Here is a 9,427-nt window from a genome sequence, read left to right on the forward strand (position 1 = left end):
GTGTCACGAATAGAAACAAAGGGACATATATGTGGCAAGGTAATAGACCCTGTGGCCCTGCTCTGCATACATGGTGCAGGGACTTTCTTTCCTTGGATCCTTGTCCTATAGGGAAAGAGGTAAACTGTGGGGTAGGAGGCTTGGCTCTGAACTCAACTCCGCGGAGTGCTGACTGCTGGAGCAAGACCAGGACTCGGGACAACAGTCCCCAGACCGTGACGAGTAATGATCCCGACCTGCCTTCTAAACAGGAATACAGGGCCTGGGGATGGGAGTGGGTATTCTCTTCTTTTTAAGAATAGGCTGACCAGATATGTGGGGAGGGTACTTGTTTTTGCCTGAGCTCAAGCCCTTCCTCCAGCCTCTCTTCCTCACAGGTACCCAGCAGTACCCACAGGCCCAACTGCCCTGCAGCTGGGGAAATGAGTCTTCTCTGCATCTTGAAACACACAGAGGCATTAGACTAGTCCAGCTGGCACCTTTTCTCATTCTTAGGGGAGTATAACACTGCCCCCAACTACTTACTGAAGGTACTTTTCGACTCTTGATTGACCATTGGCCTGTTCAGTTTCATCTCTTCAGCTGTCTGCTATAACCCGTGAACCATGCAGGAGTCAGGTACTCACAGAACTGCCATATTGTCTGAAACCCGAGGGACAGTTCTGAGGCCCTGGATGGAGCAGTCATGAGTCTGTCCCCAGTGTTGCATCCAGAGTGGGAGAAGCCTAGTTCTGTGAGGCCACAGGATAGTAAAGACGCAGAAGTCAGAGGACGCTCTCAGGCCTCCTTCCTGCCCCTACTGGTGATTACCAGTGGCCCATATCTGAAAGCATTTGCTGTACCTCTGATTGATAAGCTCCCACCAAAAAAAGGAGAGAGAGAGGAGACAGAGAGAAACAGAGTGAGAGAGCGAGAGCGAGCGAGCGAGAGAGAGAGAGAGAGAGAGAGAGAGAGAGAAGATGCCCCCCCCCATCCTCAGGCAGATTGGCCCTCTCTATTTGTCTTTTACAGCTCTCGCTGTCAGGAAATCCATCCTGATGTCTTAACCAAAGCGTCCTGTGATCAATTGCACATCTGGGAAGCATTCCTCACTGCCACCGTCGTCTCCAATACAAATTAAGTCAGGCTCCTCTTGTGGGGCCTTGAGGAGAGATAGGGTGGGGGTAAGTAAACACAGAATGGAAAATGAGATCTCTGTGAGAACCCCTAGATGGGGTAGCTTTAAGGTAACAGCTGGGGGATCTGGCATGGTTTATACTATGACACCTCCTCATGAGGTGTTAGTCATGGAGGTCCCAGAGGCACCCCCTAAACAATACAAATTATTGTCATTCCTCTTAGTTGCCCAATAGTACTAGATTATACGACTCTATTATTGAAGACATCACACACTTTGGTATTTTACAGAGGGCAGAAGACCTTGTTGTATGTTTAACCGATGATCTCTCTTTAGTAAGAAGAAGTCTTGGCAGTTAGAAGATAATGGCAACCCTGTGAAAGGTAAGTAAGCTATCTAGAAATACTTTCCATGCACAAGGTTATGAGTCAAACAGCTGAACTGCCCGGTACATTCATAACTCTTCTCAAAAAGTGGTGAGGGTGCTGGGTAGATTTGATTTGAGCAATAGGGTCAGAACCACCTGCCAAACTCAAAGTGGAACCACTCCCGGGAGTTGGAACTTGAAGACATCTGGGCCCAAGTCTCTGGGAGACGATTATCTCTGATTCTGTGTTCCCGTTCTGTTGGGCCACACTCCTTATTGTAATCCCAGGAAACTGAGACTCCGAGGACAAAAGCCCCAGCCCCAGCCACCCACTAAGACAGGAGGAAACCATTCCAGAGCCCCTCCAGCTTCAAGACTGTTTTCTGTTCTGCCAGGAAATAAAAAGAAAAAAAGGGGGGGAGGCGTTCTGTCTTTTGATGGAAAGGTGAGGGTAGAGAGGTGGAAATTTCTATTTGCTGTGAGTGCGCCATTGTCACATGGCCGCCTGCAATTGTCCAGCAGGATAGAAGGTCAGGTGCTGTTGATTTTATCTTTATAGACGTATCTCCTGAGGCCAGAGGCAGCAGAGCAAGGTAGTGATAGAACCAGAATCTGATCCTCTGATTCTAAATCCTGAAACTGCTGAAGCAGCACAGGTGTTAGGTCTTGGAGGAAATGGGTGGCTTGGCATGTGCCCCGGGAGCTTCCGAATAACAGAATAAATAGGACAAGCAAGCAGGAAGAAGGGGCTCTGTTAGGAGGGATTGGCTTGTGTGACAGAGGCTGTGAGTGCTCCAGTTCTGTAGCTGCCGTCTGGAAGTCTAAGCTAGGTGAGTTCCAATCCTAGGGCGAAGCACTGAGACCTAGGAGAGCCAGCTGACTCAATACCCAAGAAAAGCTCACATTTCTGTTCACGTTCAAAGGCTGGAGACGACTGATGGCCAGCTTCACAGTCCAGCTGGAAGCATTCTCCTTGCCTCGGCAGCCTGCTGGTTGCTCAGGCTTCCTCCTGGTTGGATGAGGCTAGTCGGTTACTCAGTTTACTAATACATATTAATCTCATCCAAAACTACTTCCCCCCCACACGCTTGAAAAACACTGTATATGGAACCTCACAGCTCAGCTGCATCACTGCTGAGAGCTTCTTAGAGAGAGAAAGGAGGAACCCATTTATGGGAGAGAGAATAGGGATCAATTTTTCAGTCCATAGGTCCAGTGCTAGGAAGCAACTAAGGGACTGAGGTTTTAAAGCCAGGAGTTCAACGTGTTGGTCAGCATGGAATAGAGAGGCCACCAGAAGCTCCTAGAGCAGCTGGGTTAGCCACTGGTAAAGAATAGGTAGGTGGGCTGGAGAGATGGCTCAGTGGTTAAGAGCATTGCCTGCTCTATCAAAGGTTCTGAGTTCAATTCCCAGCAACCATATGGTGGCTTACAATCATCTGTAATGAGATCTGGTGTCCTCTTCTGGCCTTCAGGCATACACACAGACAGAACATTGTATACATAATAAATAAATAAATAAAAAGAATAGGTAGGTAAGATTCCCCCATGATCCTCATCGGTCCCAGATGGCATGGTCCTTCTGACCTTTGCAGCTTGGTGAGGATTAGGGAGGATGAAAGAATCACAGGCTTTTCTTGAAGGTCAGCATTTCTCTGAGATGCAGCTTGCAAGACTGAGGGGAAAAAATACAATGTTGTCTTCCAATGCCGAGACTGTGAAGACTCGCTCAGGACACGTGGTGTGTCCGAGTCAGGCGCTTTGGATCCTGGCCCTAGCTCTTGCACTCATTGGATATCTGTGGATAAATTGCTAGACGTCCAGAGCTTTAGCTGACAAATGGAACTGCTAAGCTCTGACCCGTTTCCTCCCAGGTTATGGTGAAACTGACAGAAGATGCATATGAGAAAAGCCTTTGATCTCACCATCCCTCCGGATGCTTAGCAAATATACAGCTGTCCAAGTTAGGGGGCTGGTGGGCATGAGGCGGAGCCCAGGTAATTGCAACCATCAGCAATGTCAGAAGAACACTGGATCAGTGGTCCTTAAGCCTGACACCATATCAGAATCACCCTGGGAGCTCTGAAACCTCCATGTGTCCAATGACCTCAGTCTCTGGGGGTGGCACCCAGACATCTATATTAAAAAGGATTCATCCATCATTGGAGAAGGTAAAACAGGAGCATCTCGCATTCAAGGCCAGCTTGAACTGTATATTGAGGACTTGTCTTAGAAACACAATGAAGAGGGGGAAGGGGGGGAAGAAAAAAAAGAAACACAATGAAGAGAGGAAGGAAGAAAGGAAGGGACAGGGGGAGGGAGGGAAGGGAGGGAGGGAGGGAAGGGAGGGAGGGAGGGAAGGGAGGGAGGGAGGGAGGAAGAAAGGAAGTTCCAAGCGATTCCAATTTTCAGGCAGGGATAAGAATTACTCCCCTAAATTCCCGGACATAGAGATTGCTGCTGCTGCTGCTGCTGCTGCTGCTGCTGCTGAGAGAGCACCAGCAACTAAGATGGGAAAGCCTCTCAGAGAAGGCAGTGTTGAAGGGAAGGCTGCATGGGGCTTAGAGTCAACTCATCACCAGTCGTATTTCCCACTTGCTAGTACTATGAGCTTGCCTACATCACCGCCCCTTTCTAGAACCACCAGGTCTGTTTTTAGCCTATGCTAATTGTAAAAACTCCTGGGATTCATTGTGACACTTTCATACATGTACTCTGATCATATCACCCCCTCATTACTGTCCCCACCCCCTTCCCACTGATCTTCTCCCAAATAGTATTCCTTGTATTTCCAGTACTCTTTTTATGACTTAGATTCTCATATAAAAGAAAACATGAGACATCTGTCTTCGCAAGTCTGCAGTGTTTTGTTTATATTAGGATCTCTAATCCCATCTGTTTTACCTGTAAAGTGACATAATTCTGTTCTTTAGAGCTGAATAAAGTTCTCTCCCCTCCCTCCTTCTCATCCTCTCTCTCTCTCTCTCTCTCTCTCTCTCACACACACACACACACACACACACACACACACACACACACACATCTTGGCTTGTTCAATATCTTGGATACTGTGAATAACTCGCAATAAATGCAGATAACCAGGTATATAATAGGGTAACTAACTCTGGCAGCTGGTTTAGGTTCCTTCCCTCCTACACACACACACACACACACACACACACACACACACACACACACACCTCCAACGATCAGAGCCATCAAGTCCGAATTTTTTCAAAAATTCATTTTAATTCTTACTTTGTATGCATGTGCATTATTGGAGGCATATAGAGGTCGAAGGCCAGCTTTGTGGAGTCGGTGCTCTCCTTCCACTTTTACTGCATGCAGGGGATCCAACCTAAGATCCCAGGCTTGTCTGGATAATGCCTTTATCTGCTGGGCATCTCACTGTAAAACCCTTCAAGTTGTAAAAAGGTTCGGTAGTGCGTGAACTGGGAAGAAAGCTGACAGCACTCTCGGCCCTCCAGACTTCCGGCATTTACTCTGAAAAGCACCTTAGTCTGGCACATCAAAGTCTAAATGAAGCATCTGATCAACCTGAAAGGCTTGTTTCTGTGAGGAGACAACTCTTTTTCGCTACTGACAATCCCTCCAACCCTTAGGGAGGGGACAGCGCTACTGACAATCCCTCCAACCCTTAGGGAGGGGACAGCATGTAGCCTGTACGCCTAACTTACTCCCTTAACTCCAGGAGGGAGGGAATCACAGACAGAAATACAAGAAATCACCATGCTAGCGGGCCCTTGAGTTTGTTCCTGGGTTTTCCAGGAAACAAGGAATGAGCTGATACGCCCATGGTGAACAAAAAAAGACGGAGGGGGCCATTTCTGGGTTTCTCCAGCACTACAGAATCCTCGCATCAATCCGGGGAGATACACTGTTGGGCGCTACTCTCTCCAGATGAGGCAAGTGAGGCTCAAACAGGTGGCAAGCTTCAGCTGAGGCCACACAGCTAGAGCAGGGATAGCACATGTAAATCCCAGCCAGGCTCGATGTGTTCATAAATCACAAGTATTTCTTCACCAAATGTTTCAGGAATACAGTGACCACAGGCAGAAAAAGAAATAGAATTACTACCTCACTCCAAATTCTACAAAAAAAAAAAAAGAACTTAAAGTTATGTAAACAGATGACATGACCACGCTGTTGTATAGACCGCTCCGTGGGAAGGTTTTTTATTGTGGATTTGAGGAAGCGTACAGCCAGAGGTATCTGGAAGATTCCAGAGCAGGAAGAGAAAGAACTAGACGGAACATGGCCAACAGACTGGACATGGACAGAGCTATCTGTGAGAGAGGGGAGAGCTGTGGGGGATAAAGAATAGGGAAAACATAGTAAGAGAAGCAGGGGCATAGGGAGGGAGAGAGCGGTGGGTGGGGATTATAAGGGAACCTTGTGAGCTGGAGGGAGTTTAGAACAGGAAAGGAGGTAAGAAGGGCTAGGGTGGATGTCTAACAGCTACTTGCGACACTGAGGAAGCTCAGAGGCCAACTGCACGTTGGTATGCTAATAAGCACCAAGGGCGGCCATTTGTTGTTGCGGTAAGGGAAAGGACTCCTTTTGGTAGAGGAAAACGGGCTTCACAAGTTCCACCAGAAATCCTCTACAGTCCAGGTTGAGCCCTTTTCTGCATATTTGGACTGCCTTTATGAGTTTGAGAATTGGAGTTTCCTTTGGACCTAATAAAAATGAAATATCAGAGCTAAAACCATTAGCAGAAAACAACAGTAAATCTTCATGACTTCAGATTTGGTAAATAATTTTTTTCTTTTCATCTGAGATGGAGACTTCTGTCTCAGAAGGGAAGAAGGTTGGCCAGCTTAAAGGATGACTTCTTCATAGCCCAGGCTGACCTAGAAAAATCTATTTTTCTGCCTCAGTCTCTGAAGTGCTGGGATTACAGGTACCTATCAGCACACTTGCTCTGATTTTAAAACCTCTTACATTTAAAACTAGAAAGCATGAACAACCAAAGGAAAAATAAATAAATTGGAGTTCATTATAATTTTAAATTTTGGTGCTTTAAAGGACAGTATCACATAGGTTAACAACCTACAAATTGGAAAAATATTTATGCTTTATATATCTAATAAAGACAGTGGTCAGAACAAAGGAGGAAATTTTACAATTCAACAAACAACACAATTCAAAACTAGACAAATGCTGTGAATAGACATTTCTTAAAAGCAAATACACAAGTAACTAACAAATACATGAACAGATGTTCAACATAATTAATCATTAAGAAGACACTCAAAGGCATAAGGAGGTACAACTTCATACCTGCTCTGATGATTATAAAAATGGAGAATGTGGAGAAATAGGAGATTTGAGAACGCAAAATGGTACAGCCACTGCAGAAAACACCTTGGTGGTTACTTAAACTGTTAAACACAGATTATTTGTCTTTTAACACAGAGTTTTACTTCTAGGTTAAAAAATTAAAGCAGACACTCAAATATCAGGTCACAAGTGTTTGTAGTGGCATTATTCACAAAAAAGAGACAGAATGCAGAAATAAATCAATATATAAATAAATACATGTTATCACTTGGGTGGAGCACAAGAACATTGATCTCAGTGAAAGAGTACTAACAATCTCATATTTTCTGTGGAACATTAGCTAAAGTTGTGCTATATTTGTTTTTGCTGTGGAATATTTGTTTAATGCTACAAAGATGTATTGCATTCTTTTATGTTGCATTTGTTTAACTCTGTGAAGCTGTGTTACTTTGCCTGCCTAAAACACTTGATTGGTCTAATAAAAAGCTGACTAGCCAATAGATAGGCAGGAGAGGGATAGGCAGGGCTGCCTGACAGAAAGAATAAATAGAAGGGGAAAAGAAGAAGAGGAGGAGTGAATAAAGGAAAAGGAGATGAGGATGCCAGGGGCCACCCACGCAGCCACGCAGCCACTCAGCCACGCAGTCATGCATGGAATAAGAAGGGAAGAAAGACATGTAGAGAAGGACAAAAGCCCAGAGAAAAGGTAGAGTGGATAATTTAAGAAAAGCTGACTGGAAACAAACCAAGTTAAGGCCGGGTATTCCTAAGTAAGAGTAAGTCTCAGTGTATTTATTTGGGAGCTGGGTGACAGGCCCCCAAAGAACAAAGAGTAAAAGAAACCAACTTTTAGAAAGTAATCAAACAATATTGTTTGATTCATTTATATGAAATATCTAGAACAGCCAAATCCTAGAGATAGAACGTGCTTAAATGATTGCCATTGGAAAGGGTATGTATGGTGATTGCTTAAAGGACATGGGTATATTTTTTGTTTTTGTTTTTGTTTGTTCATTTTTTTTACTTTTTCACAAAAAAGAAAGAAAAGGTTTTGAAACTAAAGAGAGAGATTAGTTGCATTGTGAATGTATTGAATGCCAGTGAATGTTAAACGTTAATATGATTAAGTACATGTGATCAAGTGACTGGTTCCTCAAGAATCCTAAGAGGGAGTAAGGGCACAAGGAAGATGGAGACCTGGATAAAGGTGAAGATTGCTATGGTTATTCAGAAAGGAGTAATCCCATTTTCTGAAGCTTAAAGGATGACTTCAAAGCCTTGACATGTTTGAGCTGAGTGTCACCAGATAGGTGAAGTTTGAGGAGGTCTTAAGATCCAGTAACCTCTTTCTTTCCATTAGGATTTAGTTGGTGGAGCACTTGCCCAGTGTGCTCTAGAGTCTGGGTTTGATCCCCTGCACCACATAAAGCCAGGTATAGTATTCTATATATTTGTAATCATGGCATCAGGAAGATGAAAGCAGAATAATCTGATATTAAAGGTCATTTTATACACAGTTCAAAGCAAACCTAAGATATGTAGGACCTTATCAAAAACACTATAATAGGCACAAATTAGCATACAAAGTATATGTAAATGTATACTTAGCTGTGGACAGGATGATAGCATTATACAAAAACACAACACACTGTTTAGCTTACTTGTGAGTCTTCCCCAATGTCTGGGGAAACTGAATCTCTGAAAGGATAATTTTCCCAGACTCCCATAGCTATAAAGTGACCAAGCTGAGCCTTGAGCACTGGATCCTCTGACTTCAATACAAACCCCACCTCCACCTGTGCCTAATACATGGCAAGTGAACAGATAAAAAGGAAACGGAGGAATGTGGTGGGCAGGGAGGGCTACATTGTGGGGTCCCAAATGGCAACTTGGTGGTCAGTTGGCAGAAAGATGAGGAAATGGTGGTCAGAGGGCAGAAATGCCTGAGACAGCTCTAAACATCTAACAGCTTGAAGCGGAAGCCGTACAGGTGGGAATGGGCAGAAGAGAAAGCAGAGTAGATAAATGAACAACTGAATCGGTGGGTGTGTGGGTGGATGGGTGGATGGATGGATGGATGGATGGATAGATGGACGATGATTGAATGGGTGATGTCTTAGGTTTTCTATTGCTGTGCTGAAACACCATTACCAAAGAGCAAGTTGGGGAGGAAAGGATTTATTTGGCTTCTGCTTCTGCACATTACAGAAGTCAGGACAGTAGCTCAAACTGATCAGGAACCAGGAGGCAGAAGTTGATGCAGAGGCCATAGAGGAGTGCTGCTTACTGGTTTGTTCATCATGACTTGCTTGGCCTGTTTTCTTATACACCTCAGGACCACCACCAGGGATGGTACAATGCACAATGTGCTGGGCTATCCTCATTAACTCTCTAATTAAAAAAAGTCTTCCAGCTGGGAATTATGAGGAAATTTTCTCAATTGAGGTTACCTCCTTTCAGATAACTCTAGCTTGTGACAATTAGACAGAAAACTAGCCAGCACAGGTAGGTAGATGGATGGAAGGAGAGACAGATGGTTTATTGGATAGTTTAATGGATGGCTGGTGGGGTGGGAGGAAGACTGAGCGAATGGGTGTGTAGATGGATGGATGACGGATGGATGGGTGGATGGATGATGG

This window comes from Myodes glareolus, chromosome X, assembly GCF_982192425.1.
Source record: "Myodes glareolus chromosome X, mMyoGla1.1, whole genome shotgun sequence".
NCBI classification, from domain to species: Eukaryota; Metazoa; Chordata; class Mammalia; order Rodentia; family Cricetidae; genus Myodes; species Myodes glareolus.